Below are 19,886 nucleotides of genomic sequence, written 5' to 3'. Positions count from 1 at the left end.
TTGTCCTTAGTGCGGCAATACCCCATTTGTGGTGATAAACTGCCGTTTGGGCCCATGGGAGGGCTCAGAAGGAAAGGACCGCTATGTGTTTGTTGGAGTCCAGATTTTGCTGGATTGGTTTTCGGGTGCCATGTCACATTTGCAGCGCCCCAGAGGTATCAAAGCAATGGAAACCCACCAGAAGTTACCCCATTTTGGAAACTACACCCCTCAGGGAATTCATTTATGGTTTTTGTTAGCATTTTGACCACACAGTTTTTTCACAGCACCTATTTCAATTGGGCTGTGACATGAAAAAAATGACATTATTTCCAAGAAGATGTAATTTTTTATCAAAATTTCTTATTTTCACAGGGAACAAAATACCCCATTTTGTTGCCCAATTTGTCCTTAGTGCGGCAATACCCCATTTGTGGTGATAAACTGCCGTTTGGGCCCATGGGAGGGCTCAGAAGGAAAGGACCGCTATGTGTTTGTTGGAGTCCAGATTTTGCTGGATTGGTTTTCGGGTGCCATGTCGCATTTGCAGCACCCCAGAGGTATCAAAGCAATGGAAACCCACCAGAAGTGACCCCATTTTGGAAACTACACCCCTCAGGGAATTCATTTATGGTTTTTGTTAGCATTTTGACCACACAGTTTTTTCACAGCACCTATTTCAATTGGGCTGTGACATGAAAAAAATGAAATTTTTTCCAAGAAGATTAAATTTTTGATCAAAATTTCTTATTTTCACAGGGAACAAAATACCCCATTTTGTTGCCCAATTTGTTCTTAGTGCGGCAATACCCCATTTGTGGTGATAAACTGCCGTTTGGGCCCATGGCAGGGCTCAGACGGAAAGGACCACCATTTGGCCTCCTGGAGCTTTTCTGGTGCTAAGTCATGTATGAAGAAGCCCCTGAGGTACCAGTACAGTTGAAACCCCCGAGAAGTGACCCCATTTTAAAAACTACACCCCTTAAGACATTCATCTAGAGGTGTAGTGAGCATTTTGACCCCACAGGTACTGTGTAAAAGATAATGTGCAGCAGATGGTGCAGAGTGAGATTTGCAATTTTCTATATATATATGGCATGTCAGTGTCCGATATAGGGTGCCCAGCATGCGCCACCGGAGATATACACCCCATAAGCTGTAATGTGGGTTCTCCCGGGTACGGCAATACCCTACATGTGGCTGTTATCAGCTGCCTGGGCACACGGCAGGGCTCAGAAGGGAAAGATGAGGGGGATAAGCTGTGCGGAGTGCATCAGGGTAAATTAAAAATTAAGGGATGTATGATAAATTCTAAAACAATCTTTCATACAGAGCCCTGGTTTTTCGGGACACGTGTCACATTGGTATATTGTTTCCCTCCTTATCCCCCTCTTTGAGCAGACTCTGCACCTCTTTTGATTCTTTCCCTTCTTGCCAGTTTGGGGAACTTCTCCTGGAAAGTGTTGCCCTGGTACGATGCGTGTGGCCTCGCTTCCAGAAGTACTGGGTGCCCCCCCCTTCTTGGTCCCTAAAGATTAGGTTCTTGATAACCACCTCTTGAAATTCCAGGAAAGTTCCCCTCTGGCCTGCACATCGATGTAGCACGTACGCATTGTACAATGCCATCTGTATAATGTGCACGGCCAGCTTCTTATACCACACCCTCGATTTCCGCATGGCGCTGTAGGGCTTCAGGACTTGATCTGACAAGTCCACCCCTCCCATGTACCTATTGTAGTCCAGGATGCAGTCTGGTTTGGAGGTCTCTGTACTGGTACCTACAGGTACATGGGTACTGGTGTGGCCATGTATTGTTGTCAATACAAGGACATCCCTCTTGTCCTTGTACTTGACACACAATAAATTGCTGCTAGATTGTGCCCTGCTCTCACCCCTTCTGAGTGTTTGCCCAAGCAGAGTCTTAGGGAGGCATCTCAGATTTCTTCTAGCAGTGCCGCATGCCACAGTACTTCTGGAAGCGAGGCACTTGAAGAGTGGGACACTGGTATAAAAGTTATCCAGGTAGAGGTGGTAACCCTGGTCCAGCAGTGGGTGCACCAAATCCCACACAATTTTTGCATTAATTCCCAGTAAGGGGGGGCATTCTGTGGGCTGAATACTGCTGTCCTTTCCTTCATATATCCTGAATTTATATGTATACCCTGATGCACTCTCGCACAGCTTATACAACTTCACGCCATACCTTGCCCTCTTACTCGGCAGGTACTGGCGGAATTGAAGCCTCCCTTTAAAATGTACCAGGGATTCATCTATAGAAATACACTTCTCGGGGGTGTATGCTTGGGCAAACCGGGCACTGAAATGGTCTAATAGGGGTCTCAGTTTGTATAAACGGTCAAAACTGAGGTCATCTCGGGGTGGGCACTGCTCATTATCCGTATAATGCAGGAAGCGAAGTATTGCCTCATAACGCATCCTGGACATGGCCATACGGTACATCGGGGTGTGGTATAAGATGTCCGTGCTCCAGTAGGTCCTAATGGATGGCATGTTCAAATGAAGTCCCCAGAACTTGCCCAACTCTGCTGCATCTACAGGGGTCCACCTGTGGGATTGGGCATAAAATGATGTGGGGTTCTTTGTTATATACTGTTGGGCATATAAATTAGTCTGGGAGACCATTAGTTCTATAAAGTCATCAGTGAAGAAGAACTTGAAAAAGTCCATCTCACTGAGCCCTGCCGTGTTAAATTTTATCCCTGAGCTGCCCATGTACTCTGGGATTTGGGTCTCATATATTTCTGGTGTAGGGGTCCAAATGGGGTCACTTCGCTCGGGGGCTTGAGCTGCGGCGGGGTCATTTCGCTCAGGGGCTTCAACTGCAGTGGTGGTGGTCCTGGGGCGTCTCCTAGGGGGTTCCTCTTCTTCATCACTGGATGAGGAGGTAGACAAATAAATCAGAGTCTCACCATCCGACGACTCTGTGTCGGAGGCAAGAAATGAATATGCCTCTTCGGCACTAAATGTCCGTTGGGACATGTTTGATTCCTTCCCTTATAGGCTGCTAAACCAGCCCAAAAAAATTGTTTTTATATAGAACGAGTGGGCTTCCCTGACACCAAACCTAACTAGATTAGGGCGAGGTTTCCTAACACTAAACCTAACTAGATTTTATTTGAACTTCCCTGAGACTAAATCTAACTACGGCGACTATTCCCTGACACTAAACCTAACTAGATTATTCCGAGCTTCCCTAACACTAAACCTAACTATGGTGACGGGTACCTGACACTAAACCTATCTAGATTATTACGAGCTTCCCTGACGCTAAACCTAACTACGGTGACGGATTACGGACGCTAAATTCCCTGACGCTATACCTAACTACTATTTTTGACGATTCCCTGACACTAACTAACTGACATTTTTTTTTATTTTTATTTTTTATTTTTTGTTTTATATGAAGAAAAAAAATAAAATCCCCAGGGACCAAAAAATTGGTCCTGAAGACTAAGAAGTGGTCAGTGATAGGAGGAGATCACTGACCAAAAACGTGGGGGGAACACAAAGAGGAAGGGTACAGGACAGGGTAGTGGATTGGGGAGGTGGGAAGCAGAAAAAAGTTGTTTTTTAACTTCTTATTTGACTTTTTTCACTCTTTCTCTTCTCTGTCTCTTTCTCACAACCGCTCTGAACGCCTCGCTAACTCCAACAGGGCGTTCAGGGCGGATGTGAGGTCAGGGAGAGGAAGTGAAGCGACTGATCGCCACTATGGACAGTTTCTCACTAACTGACCAATAGTGGCGATCGTGGGGGCGGGACCATCGCGGCAGGTCCCGGCGTATTGAGCTTTGATAGCCTGCTGTTGGAAACAGCAGCTGTCACAGCTCGTGCACGCGCCGGGGGAAAATGGCGATGCATTTTCCCCGCGACGTAATAGTCCGTCGCTGAGCGCTAACGATACAGTTAGCGCGACGGATTATTACGTCGCTGAGCGCGAAGGGGTTAAAAATCCCAGCATGCATCGTTCCCAGCACAACACATCCTACTCTGCTTGTCCTCTTGTAACAACTCCTCAGTCAGCGGCTGCACATCACCTCAACTACCACTGTACAGCTGTATAATAAGGTGTATCTCACTGTACACCTCAGAATCAGGCAGCCCTCTGTAGAATTTCACTGAACAAATGTGGGGTACTTTATTACCCTAGTGCAACGTTTCAGCTCGCAATGTTGGAGCCTTTCTCAAGCAAGGGAAAGGCTCCAACATTGTGAGCTGAAACGGTGCACTCGGGTAATAAAAGTACCCCACTTTTGTTCACTCAAATTCTACAGAGAGCTGCTTGATTCTTTTGTTCTATATATACGGGACATTGTCGGTTCCCTAGGGCTTGCACCCACAGATTGCCAATGCTGCTGGACTTTTGGATTTGCTATATATCAATCTCTCTCAGGTAGTGTTGCTCTATAAATGTATAGAGAGAGTGAGCGAGACAATAGATAGATATGCATCTCCATCTGGTGGCATCTGTGATCGCGATCTATCTATCTATCTATCTATCTATCTATCTATCTATCTATCTATCTATCTATCTATCTATCTATCTATCTATCTATCTATCTATCTATCTATCTATCTATCTATCTATCTATCTAATCTATCTAGTCCTTCAAAATGAATTAGAATATCAGGTTTCCTAAGCCTTTAAAAGGACAGGTCTGTTGCTCAGTGGTCCAGAGTCCTGTTTTCGGATGAAAGTAAATTCTGCATTTCATTTGGAAATCTCGGTCCCAGAGTCTGGTGGAAGAGTGGAGAGGCACTCAATCCAAGTTGCTTGCAGTCCAGTGTGAAGTTTCCACAGTGATATATTTGGATAGGTATTATTACCCTCTTACAATTGTATATATAATATGTTGGAATAATTCACACTAGGTGTACACCACCAATTGTCGATACATGAATAAAGGAACGGGGAGTAGGAAAAGTAGTGTGCTTCATCAATGTAAAAAATACTTTATTATTGAATTATTATTAAAAACAATGTTAAATGAAAAATGACGTTGCCCTAAATTGGCACACTATGACAAATTATGTCTGAATTGAAATGCTCCGGATTATTAAGGATATATGTGTCTGGCCTCCCCCATTATATAATCGAGGAGAAACTGTAAGGCTGTGTTCACACAGAGTTTTTTGCAGGAGGAAAATTCCTCCTGTAAAAACTGACCCTGGAGGTTTTCATGTTTGATGTGGTTTTTGACGTGGTTTTTGGCGTGGTTTTTGACGTGGTTTTTGAGGCGGTTTTCCAGGCGGTTTTCCAGGCGGTTTTTCAGGCTGTTTTTGCCGAGGGTTTTCACATGCATGACATCCTTCTGTCAACGGATCTGTCACCATTGAAATGAATGGTGATGCAAACGGAACTTACTTCACACTTGCCTTTCCGTTGAGGGGTTCCCCTGACTGAAAGCACCGACGGAACCCCTCAGCAGAAACCACGCTGATGTGAACAGGCCCACATTAAAAAAAACATTGTTTTCTGTTTGCATCATCATTGACTTCAATGCTGATGGATCCGTTGCTAATGGGATTCCCTACGCTGCGGTATTGGTTCCGTCAAAACGACAGAACCCTTTGCACAACGGGGACAAACAGAAACCATTAGCAACGGATCTGTCACCACTTCACACTTGCCTTTCCGTTGAGGGGTTCCCCTGACTGAAAGCACCGACGGAACCCCTCAGCGCTGATGTGAACAGGCCCACATAAAAAAAAAAAGTATACTTACTTCTTGAATCAATTTCCCAACATCAATATCCATTCGGTGGTACACCTCTGCTGTCGTCATTTCTGTTCCTGAAATGTTAAAAAAAAAAAAAGAGATGACATACATGAACAACTGCATAACAAAATTTAAAAATTTAAAAAAAAAAATTCAAAAAAAAAATTCAAAAAAAAATTATAAAAAAAAAAATGCACAGCTCCATACATGTATAGCATGTATGGAACATAGGAGCAATTGCACTTACTTGTATTTGGATGCAGGACTTCGGTTTTCTGTATCCCTCAGGGGAGTTCTGTCCACGATGTTTTTCAGCTTCCACGAGCAGACAGGAAATGACAGCCCCTTTCTGGGCTGGACTAGCAGCAGGAGACGACTCCTGCAAAAAACTCCTCCAAAACACTCGGCAATATACTCGTCAGAAAACACTAGTTCGAGGTGTTTTTTTTTTACGTGTCCCCATTGATTTCAATGCGGTTTTGGACGCGGAAACCGCATCAAGATGGGTCATGTCCCTTCTTTTTGCCGCGAGGCGTTTTTTTTACTCGCGGTAAAAAAACGCCTCCGTCTCCCATTGAAATCAATGGGAGTCATTTTGGGTCGTTTTTTGGCGCGTTTTCCGACGCGTTTTCCGCGTCAAAAAACGTGTCAAAAAACTCAGTGTGAACACAGCCTAATAGTCCCTGGTCCAGAGATTGAAAAGTTAAATAATTGCAAATGACTGTCCCCCTCAGTGTTGGTGATGAGGCAGTCAAATTGCATATGAAACTAAAGGTTCCTCCAACGGGCTGTAAATAAAGCCCAGCGGTGGAAAAATCCCTGCATCAATATGACTATAGTGGGTTGCATGTACATGTGTCCTGTGTGAGTAGACACGGCACAGCAGAGTTGAAACTGCTGCGTACTAGCAACTCCACAGAGGAAGGGAATAGACTGAGCCAAGTCACTGACGGGCGGCCGCTCATCTGAATTGCCTAGGTAGTGATCTTCAGTTAACGTGTCTGTAAATTTTCTGCCTATCAGGCAGTGTAAACACTTCCATTTCAATTCAGACATAATTTGTCATAGTGTGCCAATTTAGGGGACTTTGGCGCAACGTCATTTTTCATCTAACATTGTTTTTAATAATAATTCAATAATAAAGTATTTTTTATTTTTTACATTGATGAAACACACTACTTTTCCTACTCCCCGTTCCTTTATTCATGAAGTTTCCACAGTCAGTGATTGTTTGGGGAGCCATGTCATCTGCTGCTGTTTGTCCACTGTGTTATATCAAGTCCAGAGTCAATGCAGCCGTCTAGGAAATTTTAGAGCACTTCATGCTTCCCTCTGCTGACAAGCTTTATGGAAATGTTGATTTCATTTTCCAGAAGGATTTGGCACCTGCCCAGATTGCCAAAAGTACCAATATTTGGTTTAATAACCACAGTATCACTCTGCTTGATTGGACAGCAAACTCGCCTGACCTAAACCCCATAGAAAATCTATGGGGTATTATCAAGAGGAAGATGAGACACCAGACCCAACAATGCAGACGAGCTGAACGCCGCTATCAAAGCAACCTGGGCTTCCATAAGGTTATGTGCACACGATGAGAGGCATTTACATGTGAAAAGACAGACTGTTAACAGCTGCCTCGTTTCACACGTAAATGCTCCTCCTCGTAATTTACGAGGCGTCTGAGACGCTCTGAGATGCTCGTAAATCTTGAGCTGTGCTTCATTGAGTTCAATGAAGAACAGCTCAAATTACGTGGCAAAGAAGTGCCCTGCACGTCTTTGCCGAGGCAGTCCATATACGCGTCGTCGTTTGACAGCTGTCAAACGACGACGCGTAAATTACAGGTCGTCTGCACAATACGTCGGCAAACCCATTCAAATGAATGGGCAGATGTTTGCCGACGTATTGCAGCCCTATTTTCAGGCGTAAAACGAGGCATAATACGCCTCGTTTACGCCTGAAAATAGGTCGTGTGAACCCAGCCTAACACCTCAGCAGTGCCACAGGCTAATCGCCTCCATGCTACGCCGCATTGATGCAGTAAATCATACAAAAGGAGCCCCGACCAAGTATTAAGTGCATATACTGTACATACTTTTCAGTAGGCTAACATTTCTTTATTAAAAATAATTTTAGAAATTGGGTTTATATAATATTCAAATTTTCTGAGACACTAAATTTTGGGTTTTCATTAACACATAGCCATAATCATCAACATTAAAAGAAAAAATAGGGGGGACTTTCGGCGCCCCGTTCTCAAGTGCTCAATGCGAAGCCTAGGACTTGCGTGTTCTGTGTCCGACTTCTCCATAGAAATTACCTGAGCGCTGGTGTGCTCCATTCATTTTTATGGAGAAGCAAGACACAGAACACGCAAGTCCCATGCTACTCATGGGGGATTTTCCGTCCCCCGTTCTCCTGATCACTGCCGGTACCAGCGGTCGGACCCCCAGTGATCACACATATATCCCCTATCCTATGGATAGTAGAAAAGAAGAAAAAACACACGGCGCCACATAGTGCAATTATCCGGAGGTCAAAAACAGACAATAAATGCTAAGGTGATTTGCACTCACCTAGTCGGGTTATGCTGACCAGGCATAACACTGTTGGATGGTGTGGAACGATCTCCAGGGAGCACACTGCTATGGAGATCCGAAGTCAGGAGACATGAAAAAGCAGAAAGGAGACCCCCAAGTGGCTGGCAGGGATAATTAAACAATGAAGAGAAATGTGCCTAGGCACAAAGTCCCAATTTCCCAGCCACCAGTCAATTAGTCGAAATGTCAGTAAAGGCAGTTAAAACATAACTTTTATTAATGTATCAAACAGACAAACGACACTGAAGGGTTAAAATTGTATCAGAAGACGGCCAGTGTGTAGCAAAAGGGTCAATGTGCATGCATCCAGTACAACACTGGACGCAGTGAGAGAAACTGATTCGGCAGCTGCAGACTGCCGTGCATAGAAACAGTTCCCCCGGGTAAAGGCAATAACTGGACCGTCAGTGATATATTAAAATGGCGATAGCCCCCCCGACATGTTTCGCTGCAGAAGCAGCGTCCTCAGGGGATAACACGGGGCTAATGAGCGCGCGTTTTGAAAAATGCTCCCTATATAGACTCGTATGCCTACGTCTGCATGACGTGTGACGGCAACGATTCTCCTCAAAGCCAATCAGGTGGCCACAAAAGACAAGCCCCCACGCCAAAGAGAATGGTATGACAACAAGCCAATAGAACACCGGAATCAGGCATCCAGTCACCACGGAGGCTGAGCGCAAGCGCACATCAGTCACAGTGGGTGATAGTCATTCAGAGAATTCTGTATGCGGGGAGATTGACAGCATGGGCAGCCAATAAGGAGTGCAAAACGGCACCCAATTGGGATAACAAAATCCAAAAAAGTGGATACCGTAAAAAGCCTCAATACAGGATGACAGCAAATGCATACAGCACAATATACGTGTCATGCTAGCCGCAGGGAGAACAAATTGCAGTCACACAGCACAACACGCAGAGTCGGCATACGCGAGTGCATAACAATATATTGATTTAACACAATACATCCATTCTAGTCAAATCTAATGGACAAAAACGAATAGTAGGAGAGAGCAGGGATCAGAGCGAGTCGTCTGTTGGATCGATAACAACATCAATAATAATATACATGCTCACCAAGCATAAATAAGGTTAGCTAAGTACACATCAAGACAGCAATGATGATCAGTGTGTCACATAACTGTCAGAACGACAGAGGTATAATAAGGGAAAGTATATTCAGCAGAGAAAATTAATTCAGCAATAAAGGTTAATGATAATAAGAGAAGAGGGTACAGTGCCAACTACAAAAAAGCCATAAAGGTGAACCCCTCATTTAGGCCATTAGGACTCAGAGAACTGAGCCTATGTATCCATCGTGCCTCCTCCTGCAGTAATCTTCTGTCCAAGTTGCCGGCCCTAGGTCCGAGTTTTAATTGCGTAATGCCCCAAAATTGAAGGACCTTGGAGTCGCTCCCATGAAAAGATCTCACATGTCTAGAAATGGAAGTATCCTCTTTCATATTAATACTACTGACATGTCTGGAGATTCGTCTCCTGAGTTGCTGAGTGGTCTTGCCAACATACAGTTTGGGGCAGGGGCATCTGGCAACATATACAACACCAGTAGTTTGACAGTTAATAAAGTGTCTGATGGTAAATTGACAACCATTTAGGGGGTTGGTAAAACATTTGGTCTTGGGCATATATGTGCAGAAGGAGCACCTTCCACAAGGAAAGGAGCCCACCGCAGGAGCTGAGAGCCATGTATCGCGAGGGATGAGTGGTCTAGAATAATGACTCCGCGTAAGAAATTCACGGAGGTTCTTACCGCGTCGAAAGGTCACACTAGGAATGTCCGAAATGGCGTCCACTAAATCAGGGTCAGACCGCAAAATAGCCCAATGCTTCTTTAGAATCCTAGAGATCTGAGTGGAACAAGTGTCAAAATTGCCAATACACCTAATATTGGAACCTCCAGATCTTTCCTCAACATTAGTATTTCTGCCAAAGAGCAGTTCCTCTCTGGGAGTGGCCCTAGCTCTGGCATAAGCTCGGTGTAGTATTTTTTTGGGGTAGCCTCTTGCCGAGAATTTATGGAAGAGGGCATCACATTCTAATTTGAAAGTGTGTTCATCGGAGCAGTTCCTTCTGGCCCTAAGGTACTGACCGATAGGTATCCCCCTCTTGAGTGCTGGTGGATGAAAGCTACCATATTGTAAGAAACTATTGGTAGCAGTCTTTTTTCTGAAGACATTAGTGTGGACACCGCCACCAGAATCCAGAGAAATCTGAAGATCAAGAAAATCAATAGTGTCTTTATGTATGTGGTGAGTGAATTTCATGCCAATGTCATTGTGATTAAGTATATTTATGAAATCATGAAAAAGTGTAGTGTCACCATCCCAGAAGATCAGTATATCATCAATATACCTCCCCCAGAATAGTATATGACACGTGAAAAAAAGTAGGTCTTCATTAAAAATTAAAGTGTCCTCCCACCACCCTAGAAATAAATTTGCATAAGTGGGTGCACAAACTGTGCCCATTGCTGTGCCTTTTACCTGGTGGTAAAATTTACCATCAAATAAAAAATAATTGTGAGTTAATAGAAATTTGAGAAGTGAAAGTATCAAAGTGTTGTGTGCCTGAAATTGTGTTCCCTTAGTGTTCAGAAAGTACTGTACCGCCTTTAAACCCAAATCATGTTCAATATTCGTGTAAAGTGATTCTACGTCAACAGTGGCGATTAAAGTAGTGTCAGTGACATTGATCCCCTGGATTCTGGTGAGGGTGTCCTTGGTGTCCCTCAGAAAAGAAGGTAGGGCTTTAACAAAGGGCGCCAACATTTCATCAACATATGTACTGATGCCCTGTGTGTCCAGCCAGGTGCGATCTGTAGCTGCTGCCAAGGTCCAAGGGCCGGTGAGCGTGAATTCACCGTCAAATTTGAAAGTAAAGGATAGAAAAAAGGGGGACCGATGCAAGGCGCTGCTAATATCAATATCCATGAGTCATGGCCTGAGGAAGACGCAATTCCTGCGTCGAAACGCGTAGCCTACCTCTTAATAAACATCGATATTGATATTAGCAGCGCCTTGCATCGGTCCCCCTTTTTTCTATCCTTTACTTTCATCCTATGGATAGGGGATACATGTGTTTTGTGGCAAACCCTTTTAACCCGTGCGATCTTCCTGAGCAGACAGGAAGATCGCACATGCGCATAACTTTCTCAAAATTAGGACATGCCGCCTGAGGAGTCTCCAGTGCACTTGCGCGGTTCCTGGACAAGTCGGAAACCAGCGCAAGCGCAGAAGAGGCCAGAAGTTCCGGCAAGGATGAGCTCCGTCTTCTAGCTCTCCATGTCGCGCGCTACCATGGACGAGGGCGGCGGGGGCTAGCAGGTTTTTCACTAGGACGGGGGTGGCTGGCCGTAACTGGCGAAGAAGACCGAATAGCTGAAGACATTATATTAGTAAGTATGTTGTTTTTTTTGTCGACGCCATTTTAAAGCATTTTATAGTAAACTGGCCAACCCATGTAATGGGGATTTTTTTGCTTTGTCTATACTTTTTTCAAAACCATTTTATTCTCAAGTTGAAGTTCTTAATTGTACTGCACATTGTCTTTCCCCTCCCTTTTGCCATCCAGTGGCATTTAGTCCTAGATGCTCTGAAGTTATCCCTTTTGAGCCTTTGAAGGAAGATCCCTCATGGCTTCTTTCTTGAAAAGTAAATTTTATTCTGGCCATTACTTTCTGTCACGGCGCGGGGAGTGGACCCACTGGGCCGTACCGCGTAGCGGGGTAGCAGTTGGCCAACAAGGTATAAAACAATGTCTATAGTTCTGAACGGGTACCTGAGGCAATGTAGACAGTGGCAGGATCACGACTTGACTTTCACAGCAGGTGACGCCGTGGGTGCAGCGGGAAGACACGACTTGACTTTCACAGCAGGTAACGATAGCACGGGATACAGGGTACAGGCAGCAGGAATGGGTAACACTGGGAACTGGAAAACACTGGGAGACCTTTAGCAGGACAAACTAGGGTATACAACAACGCTCAGGCAAGGAACCAGTGGGCAGAGCCCCTTTTTATAGTCCAGCAGCCATTTGGGCTGATAATTGATCTTAGACAGCTGGACGCGTACTGGCCCTTTAAGGGCGGGCGCGCTCGCCCTGTGGGAAACAGTACAAGGACCCAGAAGAGAGTGTCGGCGTCTCCCAGGAGGGAGCAGACGCCAAGAGGAGAGATGTCCATGGCCGGGATCGTCAAGGGGTGAGTTAGAACGACGACCGCCGGCCATGTACGTAACACTTTCATTAAGAGTGTATTGGAAATGGTAGTCTTTTCTGGCAATTCTCCACTGTTGGCCCTTCATCAAGATAAGGCGGGGTTATGCCCCTACCTTTTTTCCAGAGGGTAGATTCTGCCTTCGACATCAACGAGGAAATTGTTATTCCTGCTAATCCAGGAATGGTGTGGTGAGGGCCGTACGCATCTACCTTTCAGCTTCTCTTTTTGTAAATGAGTGTCCAAGTCAGGACCTTCAGTCTTTTAAGGCTACAAGTTCTTTCGATTAGTTCAGCAATCATGGTAGTCTACTGGTCCAAAGGCAAGGGTTCCCCCTTTATAGTGAATGCTTATTCTACAGGGCCTATGGGTGCTTCCTGGGATCAAGTTCCAGCTTCTCAAGTGTTTAAGGCCGTTACCTGGTCCTCAGTGCATACCATCTCCAAATGTTATCAGTTTCACACAATCGCATCCTCAGATGCCAGTCTAGGCCACATTGCTATTGCTGCATATCAGGGTTGGTCTCTTTAATTTAGCTTTTTTTTTTACACTCTGTGGGACTAATTTAGGATGTCCCATGCTGCTCTGTCCCCCAATGACCTTTTATGGGTTTATCCGGGGACCAAAAGTTGCTTGGGATTTATATTTTTATGTGAAAAGTCACTTACTGATGTTTCTTAATTTTTAATTCTGTACTGAATCGTGCAATTAAACCCAGGTGAAGTGGTAAAGAAAGTCCTGTAGTTTTCCCAATGCTGATGATGCGCCTACACAGCCCTATGTGACTGAGGACTTATATCCTGTGCCGTTTGTGTCGATGTGTTATCGAGCGCATGACCGATAACACATCGCTCTGGAGTCCCCGAGCAGAGTATCCACTAGCGCTCTGCCCTCGGAGTCCAGCACTGCTCTTGACGTCACTGTCCATATATGGACAGTGACGTCAGGAGTTTTCTATCGCTGGAGTTCCTGAGCAGAGCATCAGCTCATTTGCCTGATCCTCGGCCTGTGTCAAAGGGCCTTAACTTTTTAACCCCTTCCCGCCGCAGCCCTTTTTCAGATTTTAATTTTCGTTTTTTCCTCCCCACTTTCCAAAAGCCATAACGTCTTTATTTTTTCATCGATATAGTACTATGAGGGCTTGATTTTTGCGGGACAAGTTGCAGTTTTTCGTAGCACCATATAATGTACTAGGAAACGGTAAAAAAATGATTTGTGGGGTAGAAAATGAAAAAACCTGCGATTCCTCCATGGTTTTTTGCGCGCCGTTTTTACGGAATTCACTGTGCAATTAAAACAACATGTTAACTTTTTCTGTGGGTCAATACGACTACGGCGATACCAAATATATATAGTTTTTTCTATATTTTACTACTTTTACAAGTAAAAACCTAAGTGTAAAAAAGAAAATTAATTTTGTGTCGCCAAATTCCGAGAGCCACAACTTTTTTATTTTTCCGTCGATTAAGTGGGATGAGGGCTTATTTTTTGCGGGATAAGCTGTAGTTTTTTTTTATAAATTCTTCATTTTAAAGACACCGTTTTTTCAGTATTTAAGCACAACATAAAACATTATAAAAGCAGTTTTGGTATAAACAATCACTTTCATATATCAAAATTGCAAATAGGCAATTCCCGCATAACTTGTGCTCACTTGTGCTCACGAAAGTAATTCACTGCCCAATAACAAGTCCCAGTAACATACAAAACATACAAGAAATCATAAATGAAAATATAGGAAGAAATAAGAAAAAATAAAATCACACAAAACGTATCTCCAGCACAAGAGTTCGGAAGCATGTGGTATAAGAACACGCGTATCCAAGAACTGGAAAAGAAGCAAATACTTCCAGGGCAAACTGTCTCTCGGATGTAGTCACCGTCCAAAACAAAACATTCCATTAAGGTCAGTTATAAAGAGTGCGTGGAGGTATTATGTAAAGGAATCATTAGAACATAAACCCCCCAAATGGAGATCTCAGAAAGAGCTCTCCCCAGAGACCATCAGTCAGACAAGTATAGCAAGCCCCCAGGGTCCAAGTCACTCTCCAGCTTCGGCTCTCTTATGATAATCCCTCCATGGCTTCCAAACCTTCAGGAACAAGTCCATTGAGAAGGTATGCCAACCCAAGAGTTCTTCCAACGAGTGAAGTTGATGAACCTTGGACCACCACATATCCATAGAAGGAGGGTCTTCGCTACACCATTTCAATGGTATCAGCAGTTTAGCCGCCGAGACCATTAGGGTGGCCAAGTCTCTACGTACAGGGGTAAAGTTCCCCCGATGGAAGCCATAGAAGGATCACTTCAGGCGTCAATACTAAAGAACAACCAACAACATCATTAATAGCCCTTTCCACCTGAGCCCAGAAAGGTTTGATTTTGGGGCAAAACCACCAGATATGTGATAAGGACCCAGGAGACATCCCACATCTCCAGCAGACATTTGAAGCGAGGAGACGTACAGTGAAGGAAATAAGTATTTGATCCCTTGCTGATTTTGTAAGTTTGCCCACTGTCAAAGACATGAACAGTCTAGAATTGTTAGGCTAGGTTAATTTTACCAGTGAGAGATAGATTATATAAAAAAAAACAAACTGAAAATCACATTGTCAAAATTATATATATTTATTTGCATTGTGCACAGAGAAATAAGTATTTGATCCCTTTGGCAAACAAGACTTAATACTTGGTGGCAAAACCTTTGTTGGCAAGCACAGCAGTCAGACATTTTTTGTAGTTGATGATGAGGTTTGCACACATGTTAGATGGAATTTTGGCCCACTCCTCTTTGCAGATCATCTGTAAATCATTAAGATTCCGAGGCTGTCGCTTGGCAACTCGGATCTTCAGCTCCCTCCATAAGTTTTCGATGGGATTAAGGTCTGGAGACTGGCTAGGCCACTCCATGACCTTAATGTGCTTCTTTTTGAGCCACTCCTTTGTTGCCTTGGCTGTATGTTTCGGGTCATTGTCGTGCTGGAAGACCCAGCCACGAGCCATTTTTAATGTCCTAATGGAGAGAAGGAGGTTGTCACTCAGGATTTGACGATACATGGTTCCATCCATTCTCCCATTGATGCGGTGAAGTAGTCCTGTGCCCTTAGCAGAGAAACACCCCCAAAACATAATGTTTCCACCTCCATGCTTGACAGTGGGGACAGTGTTCTTTGGGTCATAGGCAGCATTTCTTTTCCTCCAAACACGGCGAGTTGAGTTAATTCCAAAGAGCTCAATTTTAGTCTCATCTGACCACAGCACCTTCTCCCAATCACTCTCAGAATCATCCAGATGTTCATTTGCAAAATTCAGACGGGCCTGCACATGTGCCTTCTTGAGCAGGGGGACCTTGCGGGCACTGCAGGATTTTAATCCATTACGGCGTAATGTGTTACCAATTGTTTTCTTGGTGACTGTGGTCCCAGCTGCCTTGAGATCATTAACAACTTCCCCCCGTGTAGTTTTCGGCTGAGCTCTCACCTTCCTCAGGATCAAGGATACCCCACGAGGTGAGATTTTGCATGGAGCCCCAGATCGATGTCGATTGACAGTCATTTTGTATGTCTTCCATTTTCTTACTATTGCACCAACAGTTGTCTCCTTCTCACCCAGCGTCTTACTTATGGTTTTGTAGCCCATTCCAGCCTTGTGCAGGTCTAAGATCTTGTCCCTGACATCCTTAGAAAGCTCTTTGGTCTTGCCCATGTTGTAGAGGTTAGAGTCAGACTGATTAATTGAGTCTGTGGACAGGAGTCTTTTATACAGGTGACCATGTAAGACAGCTGTCTTTAATGCAGGCACCAAGTTGATTTGGAGCGTGTAACTGGTCTGGAGGAGGCTGAACTCTTAATGGTTGGTAGGGGATCAAATACTTATTTCTCTGTGCACAATGCCAATAAATATATATAATTTTGACAATGTGATTTTCTGTTTTTTCTTTTATATAATCTATCTCTCACTGGTAAAATTAACCTAGCCTAAAAATTCTAGACTGTTCATGACTTATACAGTGGGCAAACTTACAAAATCAGCAAGGGATCAAATACTTATTTCCTTCACTGTATCTGATATAGATATGCAGGAGTTCTATACCAGCGAGTTAGCAATTTGTAGGAATTCTCCTGATGCCTCACACAGCATGTAAACCCATGAGATCTTGACAAAATAAAGGATACTTCCCTATGTGAAAGAACAATGTCTAACTCCTTCTCCCACGCCAGTACGAAACAGGGTTTGGCCGGGGTCAGATCTAAAAGAAGGTTGGTATAAATTTTGGACAGAGCTCTGGCGGGGGACTGTGGCATAAGAGTGTAATTCTCCATTCAGGTAGGATCCGGGTATGGAGAAGGAGCCGCAGCCAAGAACATGCAGCACGCCGATTCAAAGCCCCCCTGATGAAGAAATGTCACATTAGTAGCACAGGTAGTCCCACACGTTTCCCTTGAGTGACCTAACAGCGCATGCAACCCTACCGGTAGTAACCACCCTAACCCAAAGAGAGCCCAGTAGAGGCCATAATATCGACCCAAGAGGGGTATCCCTATCCGTAAAATAGGGGAGGGCCCCAAATGGAGCTATAGGAGAGAGGTAACCTCCAGCCATGTTCAATACCTTAGACCTCTGACAGACTTTAAGCATACCTCTCTTCATATCACTAACTAGAATTGTTTTTCGGCGGCAGCGGTAATTTAACCCAAAGTAAGTGTAGGTATTCTTCCGAGAGGACCCGTCTCTCCAGGTCCAGATAGCTATGGTTAAGAGATACATTAGCAAGTTGTGACCAACGAAGCAGTTGAATTGCTGTATAATACAACCCTATATCTAGTAAGGATAAGCCCCCCTGTTTCTTTTTTAAAATGAGTAACCTATGAGCCAATCTGGGGCGCCTTCCCCTCCACAAAAAATTAATAAATAGCCTCCGGAATCTATTGAAGTAGCTAGCCGGGAGGTCTGTGGGAATATTCTGCAATGGGTACAGGATCTGAGGGAGCACATAAGTGGCCAATAAATTTTTCCTACCAATCCATGAAAGGAAGGGTATATTTTTAGACAAGAATAATTGTATTTTCGGGACAAGAGGGGCAAAGTTCAGGGAAAAGATATGTTTGGGGTCCGCTGGAATTTTTATGCCTAAATATTGGATAGCCGAAGATTGCCATTTAAACGAAGAAATGGACTTCAAGTGTACTAACTGATCATGCGGCAAAGAGATACCCAGGGGCTCAGATTTCCCATAATTAATTTTAAAATTAGAGATGTCTCCGAACTGAGCGAAGACATCCAAGATCAGCGGAAGTGCAGTGAGTGGGTTCGCAACCAATAGCAACAAATCATCTGCAAAGGCCGCTGTCTTGTGAACGCGTCCCCCAATCCGGAGACCCTGGATGCCATCGGTCTGGCGAAACTTTAAAAGTAGTGGTTCCATCATAATAACAATAAGGGAAGGGGACAAGGGACATCCCTGCCTAGTTCCATTTAAAATGGAAAAGGGGGTAGACAAGGATCCATTAACCTGAATCCTAGCAGAAGGTCCTCTATACAATGAGAATATAGCATCTATGAATGTGGATGGGAAGTTAAATTTCAATAGAGCTCTCCTCATGTACTCCCAACAGACCCTGTCGAAAGCCTTTTCAGCATCCGTGCCAAGCAAAACCATAGAGCCCCCGGATTTACGTACGTGTAGGACTGCATGCAAAACTCTGCTCACATTATGTTTGCCCTCCCGCCCCTTCACAAACCCCACCTGCTCATCCCCGATAATTAAGGGCAGAAGCGGTTGCATGCGTATCGCCAAAATTTTTGGCCACTATTTAACGTCACAATTCAAAAGCGAGATGGGTCTATAGCTTCCACACTGCTCCGGATCCTTCCCCTCCTTAGGGAGAATAGTAACAAACGCTTCCAAAGACTGTGTAGGAAGAGGGGATCCACACAGCAGGGAATTACAGACTTCCGTAAATTTTGGGATCAGTTGTTTCCGAAATTTTATATAAAAGGAAATAGGCAAACCATGTGGACCCGGGCTCTTCCCTGAAGGAATAGAGTCCAAGGTCCTCCCCACTTCCTCTTCCGTAATAGGCGCTATATCGGTAAGATGAGGAGCTGATATATCTGACAAGAAAGCGGTTATGCGTTCCTGCCTACCTAATATAGGAGGAGGGGCCCCCTCGGAGAAAGCAGGTAATTTATATAACTTGGAGTAAAAAGTCTGAAAGGCCTTCGCAATGTGCGGCGTGGACGTAACTCTCACTCCTTGATCATTTTTAACAGCCTCTATAAACACCTTGGATTGCCTCTGCTTAATTAACCTAGTCATTAACTTAAAGCCCCTATCCCCATGCATATATGTCTGACTACAGGCCGCCCGATACGCCTTAGTGGCTTTATAATTAAGGAGGTCCCTAAGTTCTTGGCGTAGTGAGCACAGCAATTTGTAATCTATAAGGGAGCCCGCCTATTTATGCACTCTTTCAGTATCGGATATCTGTGACAATAAGCGTAGAATATGCTTAGACCTTTTGTTTCTTAAGGTGAGAAGCCAAAGCAATAAGGTCCCCCCTCATATAGGCTTTATGTGTCTCCCAGAGAATGGGCCTGGAAACCTGTGGGAAATCATTAAATTGAAAAAATTCCTCTAACTTAGAGGCCAGAGACGCACTATTCTCGTCATGTTCTATGATCTTGTCATTAAGTATCCAGAGCCACTCCCATTGAGGAACTCATCCCAATTCCAAAGTAATACATACTGGTGCATGATCCGAAACTGTAAGACTCCCAATATCAGCGTGCTGCAAGTTCGGTAACAAAGATAAAGGAAGGAAAAAATAATCTATTCTATGATAGGTACCATGGGGAGCAGAATAAAATGTATAATCCTTGACCGAGGAGGTTACCCACCTGCCAAGCATCCACCAGACCCAATTTAGACATGAGCACTTTGAGCTTGCGGAGCATCAAGGGTGATAACGTTTGAACCAATGAGGTAAAATCCATCGGCACATCAAGGGATACATTAAAGGCTCCTCCCCAAATAAGTTGACCCTCTGTGAAGGACTGAAGGGACAATAGGGTAGCCCGCAACCATCTATATTGACCTACATTAGGAGCATATAGGTTAGCTAATGTAATCTTCAATCCAAAAACATGACCCTTTAAAAAAAGGTATCGACCTCCCTCATCCAACATAGACGACTCTACCTGAAAAGGAACGTTCCTATGAATAGCGATAGACACCCCCCGTGACTTAGAGGAGTAAGTACTGTGAAACCATTGCGAGTAAGTATGTACAGGTAGCGTAGGAATGTGTGCAGGCCTAAAGTGTGTCTCC

At 44.3% G+C, this 19,886-nt stretch overlaps 1 protein-coding gene across 3 annotated transcripts in view; it reads left to right on the top strand.

The window, feature by feature from the left end:
• SYCP1 (synaptonemal complex protein 1) overlaps nucleotides 1-19,886 on the top strand; it is a 433,751-nt gene that overhangs the window by 38,161 nt on the left and 375,704 nt on the right. The gene's annotated exons all lie outside the window — the stretch shown is intronic.

The sequence above is a fragment of the Rhinoderma darwinii genome, chromosome 2, assembly GCF_050947455.1.
Source record: "Rhinoderma darwinii isolate aRhiDar2 chromosome 2, aRhiDar2.hap1, whole genome shotgun sequence".
Classification (NCBI taxonomy): domain Eukaryota; kingdom Metazoa; phylum Chordata; class Amphibia; order Anura; family Rhinodermatidae; genus Rhinoderma; species Rhinoderma darwinii.
The sequence above is the reverse complement of the archived record's forward strand: the minus strand, read 5'-3'. Positions and strand labels throughout refer to the sequence as shown.